The sequence below is a fragment of the Triturus cristatus genome, chromosome 5_1 (assembly GCF_964204655.1).
Source record: "Triturus cristatus chromosome 5_1, aTriCri1.1, whole genome shotgun sequence".
Taxonomy (NCBI): domain Eukaryota; kingdom Metazoa; phylum Chordata; class Amphibia; order Caudata; family Salamandridae; genus Triturus; species Triturus cristatus.
The window spans coordinates 803,747,877-803,761,354 of record NC_140587.1 but is presented as its reverse complement, the minus strand read 5'-3'; the positions used below and the strand labels follow the sequence as shown (position 1 = coordinate 803,761,354).

Sequence of the window (13,478 nt, the reverse complement as noted above, 5' to 3'; positions counted from 1 at the left end):
AGGTGTGAACTTGCGTCGGGTTTCGTCGTCGACTCCTATGGATGCCTGAAGAAAGTTGCTGACAGGCAGTCAGTGAAGAGTGTCTGGTGGATCCCAAGGATGGAATCAGGAAGGAGGATACCTGCAAGCAGAGGGGACAGAGTCTAGGTCAACAGCCAGGAGCCGGGAAGGAACCAGGCGATGTCGTGAAGATGCAGGTGAAGAGGTGAAGCTTGTCGCAGCAGCCACGGGTACCAGGAAGCGTCGAGGACGACCAGAACCAGGAGTCCAGCTGTCCCACGAGGGCTCTTGCTGTTGGCGGCGTCGATGTCGAGTTGGGACACAACAAGCCTTGGCAAGCGCAACCCACGCAGAATGACGGATTCGCTTCTGTTGCAGACCAGGAAGGTCTGAGGTGCTTCTCTTTTGCAGGGAAGCAAGGGCCAGTCTGGAGGAGCCAAACCCGCGGTGGAAAGTTCAAGGTTCGTCGTCACAAAGGCTACTAGCCAACGGGCAAGCAACCGGACAGACGCGTCGAGCAGGAAAATGCAGAAGGGCCCCATGCAGAACTCGTAGAGTGTGGAGGGCTGATCTTCGGTGCAGATGGTGCTCGGGGTTGGGGCTTCTCAATCCCCAGAGCACAACTTCGAGGAGGCCTCAGAAGCTGCGCTGGAAGCAAGTGTCCAATTTTCCCAGGTAGCCGGTCCCACGTCTCTCGTCACCTCCACGGATCTCAGCTTTGCTGTGGATGTGGATCAGGGTCGGAGACGTCTGGAAGTCAAGGCGCTGGTCGGGCTCTGCAGTCGGTTCCTCGTAGAACGTTGAGCAAAGCAAACGGCAGGTCGCTTGATGGTGCCTGTTTGCACAGGGTGGTCACTCCTTGGCCACAAGGGAGATTCTTCAGTATTCTTCCGTAGTCGAATGTCGAAGGTCCAGAGTTTCTGTTCAAGTTCAGTTTATCAGGATAATCCAAAGTCCTAGGGACTCAGCTCCCACTCTTATACTAATCTGGGGGGCTGGGTTACCTGCTAGGTCCCTCCTATGGGTGGGACCAGGGAGGGGGGTGGTTACACCCCCTTCCCTTTGTCCAGTTTCGCGCCAGGACTGGGGCTGGAGTGGACCAGCACCGGTTTGAACTGGACTATGCATGGGACACCTTGTGTGCCCCAGGCAGTGTCTCGTTTCATTCATCCCTCCCTGCCCCAATACACTAAGGCCTGTCTAGGGTGGTGCTAGCACCTCCCAAGGCAGGAAACCTATTGTCCAAGCCTCCCTCGCTGGAAGGTCTCCCAGCAGCAGGAGGTCAGACTTGTGTCTGTGGCAGCAGCGTCCATTTTGTGACGCCGGGGCTCTGGTTAACTTTAACCGGGTAGTAGGTCTTCAACATGTCTTCTCCCTCTAGAAGGGAGGAATACTATCCTCATCGCCAGAAATGGTGTGGGGGTAGTATTCCACAGTGTTAGACACCTTACACAACATGTTTTGATAAAGCCAAACCATAGTTACCATAACCGCGAGGATTATAAGGCACTTTAAGAGTATATGGTAGGCGATATCATAGAACAGCTATAAGGACATGGTTCCGAAAGCTGCAGACAGGCTCAGCTCATGCTAGAGCACCATCTCACATGTTACCAAGCACTCTGCCTCCAGGATTGTTAAGGCCTGCCATAGGAGTGGCTGATAGGTTACCCATGTGTCTCTATATAAGGTAGGTATAGGAATACTACACCTAAGCAAGGGGTGATTACACGACCTTGCCCCAGCTGAGTGATCAGCCAGTTGTGTCATAATGGAAGGCCAGCCAGGGGTGGCATAATACATGCTGCAGAACCTGGTAGGCCTAAGGTACACCTATGCCCTGGGTACCTAAGGTACACTGTACAGGGTCCAAAAAGGTGATCCTTACCAATTGGGTTATGCACATAAAGTGCATAGTGAATTTAGAGAGAGAACAGCTGGGCTGTGGGTCCGATTAGCAGGCCCACAGCCACATCTAAGTCGAAAACCAGTGAAGCAAAAGCAAAAAGTGGGGGTGAACATAGAAAACAGACCCTACTCTCCTACAATACTCCATCCCGAAGCAAAGCATGGCGACGGAGAGCGACTGAGGAAGCCATGGCCCGGCCCAGCACCTCTGAAATGCCCAGAGCGGAGAGTAGAATAAACGCCGCAAGCTCCCGGCCATCCAATGCATGAATCCGTAAGTCCACCAGGCCAGACTCGTGGGACGCTGCAGATCCCTGAGACTCAGCAGAGTCCCACAAACAGGAGGAGGCCCTAGCCAGCACACACAAGGTGTTAAGGGCCCGCAGGGCCGCGCTGGTCGAGGCGAACATGTTGCGTTCCCAAGAGTCCAACCAGCGGGCGTCTTGGGACGGCGGAGTCAACAGTGGCGGCAGGGAGGGAAAAGTGGTCCGCAAAAGGGGGCTGGCGGCTGAGGGGTGAAGGGAAAGACACGCTGGGTCACACGGCGCCGGGAGGTGCCGGTGCAGAAGATGCTGAGGCACCGGGTCCCCTGAGACAGGACGCCTCCAAGCCCCGTCAAGGAAGAAAGGAGCGAACCTTCAAAGGGAAGTAAGATTTCCCTCCCACCAGAGCCCTGGTGGAGGACCTCCAATAGATTGAGGTCCTCCATGAAAGTGAGCCACTGGGTCACCCACGCGCAGAATGCCCACAGCCATGGACACCGCGTGAGCGAAGGCCACACCCGCCTCCGTAGGGCCCCGCAGTGGAGAAAGCAGCTGCTGCAAACTAAGGCGGCCGTCCCCGAGGCCAAGCGGGGCGGGCAAGGGCCAGACCTGGAAGTCAGAAGGAGCCGAAGAATGAGGGACCTGCCGCTCTTCCGACAAACACCTCTGCCCCAGGAAGGGCAGGGAGCCGCCCTTCGACGCCGGTGAAAAAGACACCACACGGTGACCAGTCTCCGGGGAGGACAACACCAATATACAGCCTGCCTCCGGAGAAGAAGGAGCGTCCGAAGATGAATCCGCGGTACGACCCCTGTGCGGAGCCGTAGAGTCCGCTGCTTGAGGTAGGACGTCAGCACCAGCCGGCGTCACCGGACAAGGTACCTCCGAGTCACCCCGCACCGGGGACCGGAGCGGAGACCGGAGTAGAGCTGGAGCCACACCGGCCCCGGGGCGGCGCCTGAGTGAAGACGACCCGAACCCTTCCGAGGCAGCCACCTGCATGGGGGAACGAGACGGGCCTGGGGAGTGGAACGAAGCCCTCTGCCAGCCGCAGCCCAGAATGAGGCGAAGATTGCTCGGCAACCCATGTGGCGGTGCCAGGGACGATTCAACCTCCGACGAGCCAGCTGCCTGTGGGGAGAGACAATAGGGGCCCGGAGAGGGACGAGGGGTCTTCCCTCGGCCTCGCCCCGGAGCAGGACGAGGAGGGTCCACCGACCTCTGTGGCTCTGCACGGTCCAGCTGCTGCCGGCGCCGTAGCGGCGTCACCTCGGCCTTAGACAGGACCACCTTGACAAAGGACCGAGAGGGGCTCGGGGATGCGACCCTAGCCCCAGCAACTTCCCGTGACACCACAGGGACCCCCGCGGGAGTTTGCGGCGAAGCAGAGACGCCGTGTCCTGAAGGAGGTGCCCCAGAGGAGCCGCACCCCAACAGTACCAAATCCTCCAAGCCTGGATCCAAACCAGTCGGCGGCGGGGCTGGCGCCACCTGCGGCGCCGCAGAGGGCTCTGCGCAGATCGAGGGATCCGCCGACGCCCCAGGAGGGGAAGGAGGAGGAGGAGGAGACGCCAGTGAGGCCTGCAAAGCCGCCGCGTAAGTCTCCATTTGGACTCTCGACGCCCCGACACCATGAAACTGTGGATAGGACAACACACGGGTCTGCATCACCCGCGGAGAGTCCACACCCCCAGTAGGCCGGAAACCAGCCCCCGGGGACAAACTGGGACACTTAGCCACCGGGGAGCGACGCTCACGTGACATCGGAGAAAGGCAAGGACGACGACCACGGCCGTATCTGAAGCCGTCTGTCGAAGCAGACCGAGGGGAGGGCGTCGACCTGGAGAGACGCGCCAAGAGAAGTTTCATCCGGTGCTCCCGCCGCGACTTCGGCTGCAACTGTTGGCACGCTGTACAATCTGTGGTGCCGTGATCCTCACCCAAACACCATATACAAATGAGGTGAGGGTCCGTCGCCGACATAAGATGACCACAAGACGTGCAAGTCTTAAAGCCCGAAGGCATTCGCACACTGTTCCACCAAAAGAGATGGAAGAAAAAGGGGCCTCTAACAGGCCCGTAGCAAGGATCGGATCTGCGTTGCAGGCGGAAAAGGAAAAAACTGACGTAGACGTGCTGGGTCGGGTCTTATGTGACCTCGCTGACGTCAAGTACGCGGACGCCGCCTGGGCAGAGTCGCGTGATGTCGCCCCGCCCCCGATGCGCAGGGATGCTGTGGCAAAAAAGTTTCCGGATCCAGTCTCACGCCTGGGGATAATTCTACATGAAGGAATCTGCGGCTAGTAGTCTCCATCAGATACCACATGCAGATGGGGTGAGGATGCGTCGCCGACATCTGGCACGCGCAAGACGAGCACTTCTTAAAACCCAAAGGCATTCACACAGTTCTCAAGAAAATAGCCTAAGAGTGGAAAAGATGGCCTGAAACAGGCCAGGGACAAGATCCGGATCCGCGTTGCACGCGGAAAAATATAAAACTGACGTCAGCGCGCCGGGGTGGGGCCTATGTGACCTCGCTGATGTCACGCCCATGGAGGACGTCAGGGCGGAGTCGCGTGGTACCGCCCCCCGGTGCATAGAGATGCTGGGCAAGAAAGTTTTCTGGGTCCAGTCTCACGCCTGGGGATAATTCTACATTAAGGAATCTGCGGCTAGTAGTCTCTATCAGATACCACATCTTAGAATAAGTCCCAAAGAAATAGACTTTTGGAGGTAGAAGAAAGAACTGCCCAAGGAAGACATGCAACACCACCCTGACGAGATATGCATCATTGTAAGCCTAAGCTGTGAGGATGCAATGTTTTGCAAAAGTATCCAAAGAAAGACCAACCAGTTACCTTAAGAATATCAGCTACTAGATAAATGTGGTGAGAGCAGTACAAGCAGCCAAGGCCTGAATGCCAGATGGAAGGACTTTTTTGGTCAAGGCATAACAGATCTTTTACACAAAAGGCAATGCAACATGAGGACATGCATTTGGGTATGGCTTTGCTCTTCTATGCTACAGCAAAGCCCACAAAAAGCTGACTGTATGCTTTATCTTGTCTGGTGCAGTCAATGTAGTATGATGGCACATGCCTGGGTGTAGGAAAGTAGGATCTGATTTCATGGCACATGCCTGGGTGTAGGAAAGTAGGATCTGCTTTCATGGTTACCCCTACTTTTTGCTGGTGTCAGTATGTTTTTGTGACTTGTCTGGCTGGGACCCCAGTCACTGTGGATCCTCCCTAAATTTGACATTGTAAGTACCTTGCTACCTCCACAATTGGTTACTGGTGTACCCTTGCAAGTCACCAGTATATGGTACTAAGTTATCCAGGGCACAGATAGAACAGGGGTCCTCCCATGGGCTGAATCATGTATTATGCCACCCATGAGAGACCACTCAAACTGTGACTACAGGCCTTGCTGTTGCAGACCGTGTAAGCTGGTGCTGGCACCACTTACAACAGATATAAGTTTTCTTATATCTGAGGTCACTACACTTAAAACCTGTAAGTCATCCCTAAGGCAGGCCTTTCAATCCTGAAGCGGGTGCTGAGTTATAACTGTGAGGGTACCCTGCATGAGCAGAACACCCCTACAATTCCGGAGTCGATTCTCCAGGTTTTGTAAGTGCGGTCAGCAACTTTATACATATAGTGGACATCAAGTCACTTACGAGATGTCTAACTATATATTGGCAGCTATTTTTAAACATATAGTGGCCATGTGTCATTACAAGATGGCTAACTATATATTGGCTGTGCTGAACTTGGGCATGTTTGGTATCAAACACGTTGGAATCATACTCCAACACCATTACCGGTGTTGGAGGTATGATTCAGTGCACTGGGGGGCTCTTCCGGGAAGCCCCCAGTACTCCCGGCAAGAATACATAGCATTACATCGCATGTGTTTACAACGCATACGATTCTCACGTGGTCCTTACAACGACCGCGTTGTTACATCGCAGTACCATTACAATGCAAGTCGTTACAACGACTTGCTCTAGATGGCGCGCTGGACTTAGGAATACTGTAATTTACTATTCCACCTCCACTGTGTGCAACAGTAGGGAAGGTGTTGGAATAGTAAATTATACTATTCCTTAATTTAGAGCGCCATCTAGAGCAAGTTGTTGTAACCACTTGCGTTGTAATGGTACTGCGATGTAGCAACGCAGTCGTTGTAACGACCGTGTTGTAAAGGGAACACGATGTGATGCCCGCATTGTTAAGGTTCTTTCCCTCCCAGTAACAGCCTTTCAGGGTCTGCCAGCGACCCCAGACACGATTTTGCCCTCCTGCTGCTGAGCTGCGCTCGAGCAGGCGTAGGTAGAGCAATCGTTTTCCTGTCACAGGAATGTGTGACCACCTCTCAGACAGGACTTCGTATATTGTGCTGGGGTGGGGGCGCTTGCCAGCGCCACCAGACTGCTTTGATGGGCAAGTTTGGTGCCCTATTTGCATACTCAAGTTAGGACCAGTTTTGAGAGCCCTTGGGTCTTGCTCTGGCGCGAAAAAGGTCAAAGGACAAAGGAGTATCCTCTCTGTCCAGCCCCTCCTCTGGGAGGGACCCGATAGTTGTTCTAACCCCTTTCCTAGGGTATAAAAGGGCTTACCTGTGGGTGGGTCCTAAGATTCGTTGTAGGACAAGACTCAAGCCTGAAACCACATCACTTTTCGACCGTCTGGACACTTGGACCTTGTTGGACTTCGCCTGGAACAGAGACTGATTCACTGAAGACTGCTGCTCCTGGGATCGCTGTTCTGCAACTCTTTTCCATCTGTGTCTGTGCTTTATCCAGGAGCTTCAACAGACCTGTGGGCATCAAGGACACCTGAAGTAATCTCCCATGGAGTGAAGAACTAACTCCCTTGGATCTGCAGGCACCGCAACGAAGATGACCGGTTTGCTGCTCCTGACCACCCACGGACATTGAAAGGCTCAGCAACACAGGTAGTGGTCTGCAACTCCCTTGAGGCCTGACCCATCCTCTCTGCAATTTTGAGGCCAGTATCCCTCGTTGGAACCACTGGACTCTTGCACAGTCTTCGCCAGTAATATTTTTTCTGAAGTCCTCCATTGTGGTCTACGGCGGATCCCGACGTCACTTCGCACCTATGCATCTGGCTTCCCTCATATAGATATCCTGGTTCCTGGGGTATCCACAGGTGGGGTGACTCTCCAACCTTCTGTCTTCTACGGGGTTTCTTCAGGGTCCACTGGGAATGGTGCTTCTTTATCAAAACTGCAACTGCGACTTTCCCGCTGACCTCTATTGAGTTCGTGGCTGTGTACCCACTCTGCACACAGCCTCCGTGGGGTTCCTGGGTACTTACCTTGGGTCCCCAGCTCTTCTGAGTCTCCTAGACAAAGTCCCGACTTTGGTTGCGGTTTACATTCCAGTATATGGTTTGGTCTCCCTTTGGAGACCACTGTGTATTGTGCTTACTTACCTGTTTACAATTGAAGTATTGTGTGAATTTGTGTTTATATCTTCGGGTAGGAGATATACCAATGTGTTAGTGAGTGTTGTATAATAAATAGACATATTTTAAAAAATACACTGTGTGTTTCCTTTTCATTTAACCTACACTACATGATTAGATCTGGTAAAACAAGATGCTTAACACTCCTCCTGGACTAAGCCTGAAGGCTGCTCTTCGCAGCTACCACTTAGAGAGCTTTCGATGGTTGTCTTAAGACTACTAAAATCAAGTGATGTCTGGATTACTGCAAGATACTTCACTTAAATAAGTGTGCACCATAAACTAAGCCAGCCTCCTACATTGGGGTTTAGTCTTTACAGTGTCTCCTCTTCCGTGGTGGGATGAGGAGGAGGAAAAAGGATAGAGAAGTGATAAACTGGTCCATGTGGAAAGCAGACACAACCATGGGCAAGAAGAACCTGCAGGTCTCAAGAATCAGTTTGTTTGGATAGTATACAGGGAAAGATAGCTAACCGGAAAGGGCTTATAATTCACTGACCCTATAGACAAAGTTATTGCCACCATGAATAAAATGCCTTTTATGTGGCAAAATGGACAGGGCAACCCTGCATTGGTTCGAGAAGTCGTAAAGAAGGTTATCACTAGACTTAAATGCCACTGTGAAACAATAAACGGTGTGGGAGGAATCATACGGATATGTTTACAGAAAAATCACAAGGGGTGACAAACAGAAGGGGTTGATCAGGCAGACTCATGAATGTGGAAAAGTTACTTACCTTCTGTATCAATGTTTTTCGTGAATGAATAATCCATCTCTAGATTCTTCATTTAATGAATATCCCCAAGGCACCCAGAAATAGCTCTTTGGCACCAAAAGGTGGCACCATGTGGTCCAAGTTGCAACACTAGGAGATATGAGGATGTGACTGGTGTCCCTTCCTTTTACCACACCCTTCAAAGAATGTGGAAAGGAATCTAGTGAGCATTAGCAAAATCAACAAGTAAGGTACATATATTATTTGCATGCCATAGGATCTTATTAACCATGGCATTTACTTAACAGGAGGAGGAAGGAGGATTGTGAGAAATCTGCAGGAAGATTCTGTATCCATTACAAATATTCTTGCAGAATAAAAGTAACTTTTTCTTCTGATGGATGGATACGTCTTCCTTAAAATTCCTCACCTTACAAATAAATCCCAATGCAGTATCCTTAAGGAAGCTGGATTGAGAAGTGCTGAATAACCAAGAAAGTAATGCCACACTTTGCAAAGTATCTGTCACCTCTTTAAAGAACACTACATCACAACACATTACCCATCAGCAACTCAGCTTCCTCTCTCTCCTATTACTTGTTGACTTTTTACTTGTCTTTGACCACATACAGCGCTCCACTGCCTTTTTAGGTCTCGCCTGAGCCAGCGCTTTAGCGCTGCTCTGGTGAGAGCTTTAGAAAGCGGGATTTGGAAGTGCAAACTAGTGCTTTTCAGGCCGCCAAATACAGTGCATGTGCGCCAGGCGCGCGCACCTTTTGTCAGCCTGCTGATCACTTTCGAGGTCGCTTTGATGTTCTCAGTGAGCCGCGCGGCCACTGAGAACATCAAAGTGGCCGCGAAAGTGATCACCATATGCCAGCCTTCCCTGTTATGCTTGGGCCGCGCGCCGCTGCTGCCGCGTCATTCTTTCACCCTATTTGTTAGTCACAGAAAGCCTCTTCCAGGCCCATTAGTAGTTTGTGCAGTCTTCTTGAAAAGGGATATAAGAGGCGCTTGGGACCCCTCGTTTGCCGAACCAACAGTCCTCCCCGCCCCCGTGACATGAAGGAACAGCTTTTTCCTTGGCAGCGCCTCGCATCGGCAGCTTAGCGTCTTTGGCGTTCTCATGACTAGCCGCGCCGAGGGGACATGCTCCCGCGCTTCCAAGAGCTTAGGCGGGGATTAGGAAAGAGATGAGCAAATGAGCAAGTTCTGTGCGCGGGGCTCGAGGTGATGGCACTGGGGCAGCCCCCGAGCTAATTAAACCCGCTGGCTCTGCCTGGCACAGGATGGCTTCATCCCGATCCAGGCCTGACTTCTGCGCAGGCCTCTGTGCCTTCGTGGCCTAGGAGCCCTGCCCGGCTCGAAGAAGCCCGACTCTCAAAGTGCAGCGATGCCCTCCCACCCACCTCCCTCCCACCTCCAGCGATGCCCGCAGTGCCCCCCCACCTCTAGCGATGCCCGCAGTGCCATCCCATCTCCAGCGATGCCCGCAGTGCCCCCACCTCCCTCCCACCTCCAGCGATGCCTTCCACCTCTAGCGATGCCCACAGTGCCCTCCCACCTCCAGCAATGTCTGCAGTGCCCTCCCACCTCCGGCGATGCCCGCAGAGCCATCCCATCTCCAGCGATGCCCGCAGTGCCCTCCCACCTCCAGCGATACCCGCAGTGCCCCCACCTCCCTCCCACCTCTAGCGATGCCCTCCCACCTTTAGCGATGCCCACAGTGCCCTCCCACCTCTAGCGATGCCCGCAGTGCCCTCCCACCTCCAGCGATGCCTGCAGTGCCCTCCCACCTCTACCGATGCCCACAGTGCCCTCCCACCTCCAGCGATGCCCGCAGTGCCCTTCCACCTCACTCCCGCACAGGCTCTTTGGTACTCCTGATGTCCCCATTACCCTGCCACCTCTCTCCCACCTCCAGTCATGCCCACAGTGCCCTCCCACCTCACTCCCGCACGGGCCCTTTGGCACTCCTGATGCCCGCATTACCCTGACACCTCTCTCCCACCTCCAGTGATGCCCACAGTGCCCTCCCACCTCACTCCCGCACGGACCCTTTGGCACTCCAAACGCCCACTCACCCACCAAGTGCTCTTTCAGAAAATCTGCAGAGGGCAGGGTCGTGTGCACTAGTGACACGGGAATGTAAAGTCACACGAGTGCTCAAAAGCGCACAACTACAACGAAAGTTCTATATATAAAAAAAATAGTGCGTTTCAAAGTAGTTTGCTTAGTGGCTTCAACACTCGTTGCTGACATCTGGTGTGGACGGGTTGAATCGCGTGAGCGCCGACTCTGCCTTTTATCCTTCTGAGGTTGATAAATTTACATTGTTAGGTTATTACAGCGCGCTGACATCCCAAGGTCTGCAGTATTCTGGAGTTTGTAAAAATATGCCATTAATACTATTACTGTGAAGACGAAAGGTATAAAATTGTACAGTGGAATGATGAACAGTATAATGAATTTTTGACCGCCAAGATCTGTACAGGGGTTATATATATACCCTTGTTGATTATTCTGTGTTTTTTTGGGAAATGAGAAGAACAGATTTGAAATGTGGCTCTGATTTGATATCAATAACTCGTCTTTTATATAACACTTCATACCACATTCCTAATGTGTCTAAGCGCTGTTACTGTTACTTAATTAAATGATACGTGTGCACTAGTGACACAGGAATGAAAAGTCACACGAGTGCTCAAAAGCGCACAACTACAACGAAAGTTCTATATATAAAAAAATAGCGCGTTTCAAAGTAGTTTGCTTAGTCCCGGGAGTGGGAAACAGCAGACAGCTGCCATGATTTGTTTCCTTGTGGGAAACATTCCCTCAAGCAATACGGTTAACAGTCCGGCAGGAAGGACTTTCATCATTATCTGCATCACCATCTTTTGTTAATCTAGGAGCAGGAGCCCCAACCTAAACAGTGATTTCTTTTCACCACATGCTGACACACTTAACACTTTCTGCATGCCGTGTGCACTTTCACTTTCATTTGATTCACAAACACCACTCTTGGGACGTTGCCCTTGAGCAACGGCAGCCGCTTTTTGATTTTATTGTCTGTGTGCGTTCACTTATGTTTCACAATGCCCTGCTTTCCTGACACAATGTGACCTGGGCTTTAGGCTTATATTGAATCACATGGGGGGAGGTGCGACATGCGGTAGGATAAAGTGCGTGGGGGTTAAGTGCACAGAGCTGCACAGTGCGGGGGTTGTTTTGCCATAAATACTTGTTCCTACTGACAGCAGTGGGCGTAAAGATAAAAAGTAATTTTCTGGAGTTTGCCTACAGTTTTGGAACGCTTCTACGTGAGGCTTTCAGTGCCACACACTATCGGCAGTAACATAAGGCATTCATATTTATACAGGGGAGTGCATTTTAGAATGTAGCCCCTTGCAGGGACAGATGAAGGTGAAGCAGTGACGAACACGTTACTTACCTTCGGTAACGATGTATCTGTAAGAAACATTAGTTAGTTAGATTCCTCACCTTAGAATTTCCCCAGGCGTCAGACTGGATCCGGAAGATTTTTCGTCAGCAATACCCCTTGCGCGTCGCTAGGCGTCGTCTGCGGCTCCGCGTCCGTCGTCGGCGTCGTGCGCCGGGATGACGTCGTCGGAGTACTTAGACGCCGCCCTCGCGCGCTGACGTCAGTTCTTGTACATAGCCTTCCGCGCCAGGAACGCAGAGCCATGCAAAGACCGACACTGGTGCCAAAATTAAAATCTAGGGGCCTGAAAGGACAACCTTAACCCTAGAAGTCAGTTCGCAGAACGGGGAGGATGGGTGGGTCGGTGAGGAATCTAACTAACTAATGTTTCTTACAGATACATCGTTACCGAAGGTAAGTAACTTGTTCATCTGAAAGAAACACGTTAGTTAGATTCCTCACCTTAGAATAGATACCCAAGCAATACCATCCCCGGTGGTGGGTCTGCGAACCAAGATCACACCAGAAAGTCCTGGAGGACAGAACGGCCAAAGAAGCCATCCCTCCGGACTTGGCTGTCAAGGCAATAATGCCTGGCAAACGTGTGTAGCGAAGCCCACGTCGCCGCCTGACAGATGTCCTGCAAAGGGACTCCCCGTCCCAAGGCAGTAGTAGCCGCCGTGGCCCGAGTAGAATGGGCGCGCAGCCCAACAGGAGGGTCCTTTTTAGCCAAGGAATAGCAAATCTTTATACACAAAACGACCCACCGAGAGATGGTCCGTTTGTGCACAGCTTTCCCCTTCTTAGCGCCCACGTACCCAACAAAAAGCTGGTCGTCCACCCGGAACTGTTTTGTGCGGTCCAGATAAAAGGAGAGCGCACGTTTTGGGTCCAGACGGTGGAGCCTCTCTTCCTCTTTGGAAGGATGCGGAGGCGGAAAGAAGGTGGGCAAGGTGACAGACTGCCCAAGGTGAAATGGAGTCACCACTTTAGGAAGAAAGGAGGGACGAGGCCGAAGGACAACCTTGTCCGGATGAACAGATAGAAAAGGAGGCTTTGAAGATAAAGCCTGGAGCTCACTCACCCGTCTAGCCGAGGTGATGGCCACCAGAAAAGCAGTCTTAAGAGTCAGAAGACGAAGAGGACAATTGTGAAGAGGCTCGAAGGGAGCGCACATCAGGAATGTCAATACCAGATTCAAGTCCCACTGAGGCATTACAAAAGGGACAGGAGGGAACGTGTGTGTAATGCCTTTGAGAAAGCGTGTAACCACAGGGGACTTGAAAAGAGAAGGCTGATCAGGAAGCCGCAAGAAGGCGGAGATGGCAGCAAGATAACCTTTCAGGGTGCCCAGGGCAGAGCCCTGCCGGGCCAGAGAAAGAAGGAAGAGGAGAACCTCAGAAAGAGGGGCGGAAAGGGGATCCACAGCCTTTGCTGTGCACCATGCCACAAATTTGTTCCACCGGCAGGCGTATACCGACTTTGTGGAGGGACGCCTGGCTGCCAGAATGATATCACAGACTTCAGGAGGCAAGTCAAATGGCATCAACTGCCGCCGCTCAATCTCCATGCATGGAGGTGGAGGCTGGACAGGTTCGGGTGGAGGACCGTCCCCTGCTGCTGCGACAGAAGATCCTCCCGAAGGGGCAGACGT

The 13,478-nt window shown here is 52.4% G+C and overlaps 1 protein-coding gene across 1 annotated transcript in view; it reads right to left on the bottom strand.

Annotated features, from left to right (window-relative positions):
- SMCHD1 (structural maintenance of chromosomes flexible hinge domain containing 1) overlaps positions 1-13,478 on the bottom strand; it is a 1,955,900-nt gene that overhangs the window by 181,987 nt on the left and 1,760,435 nt on the right. The gene's annotated exons all lie outside the window — the stretch shown is intronic.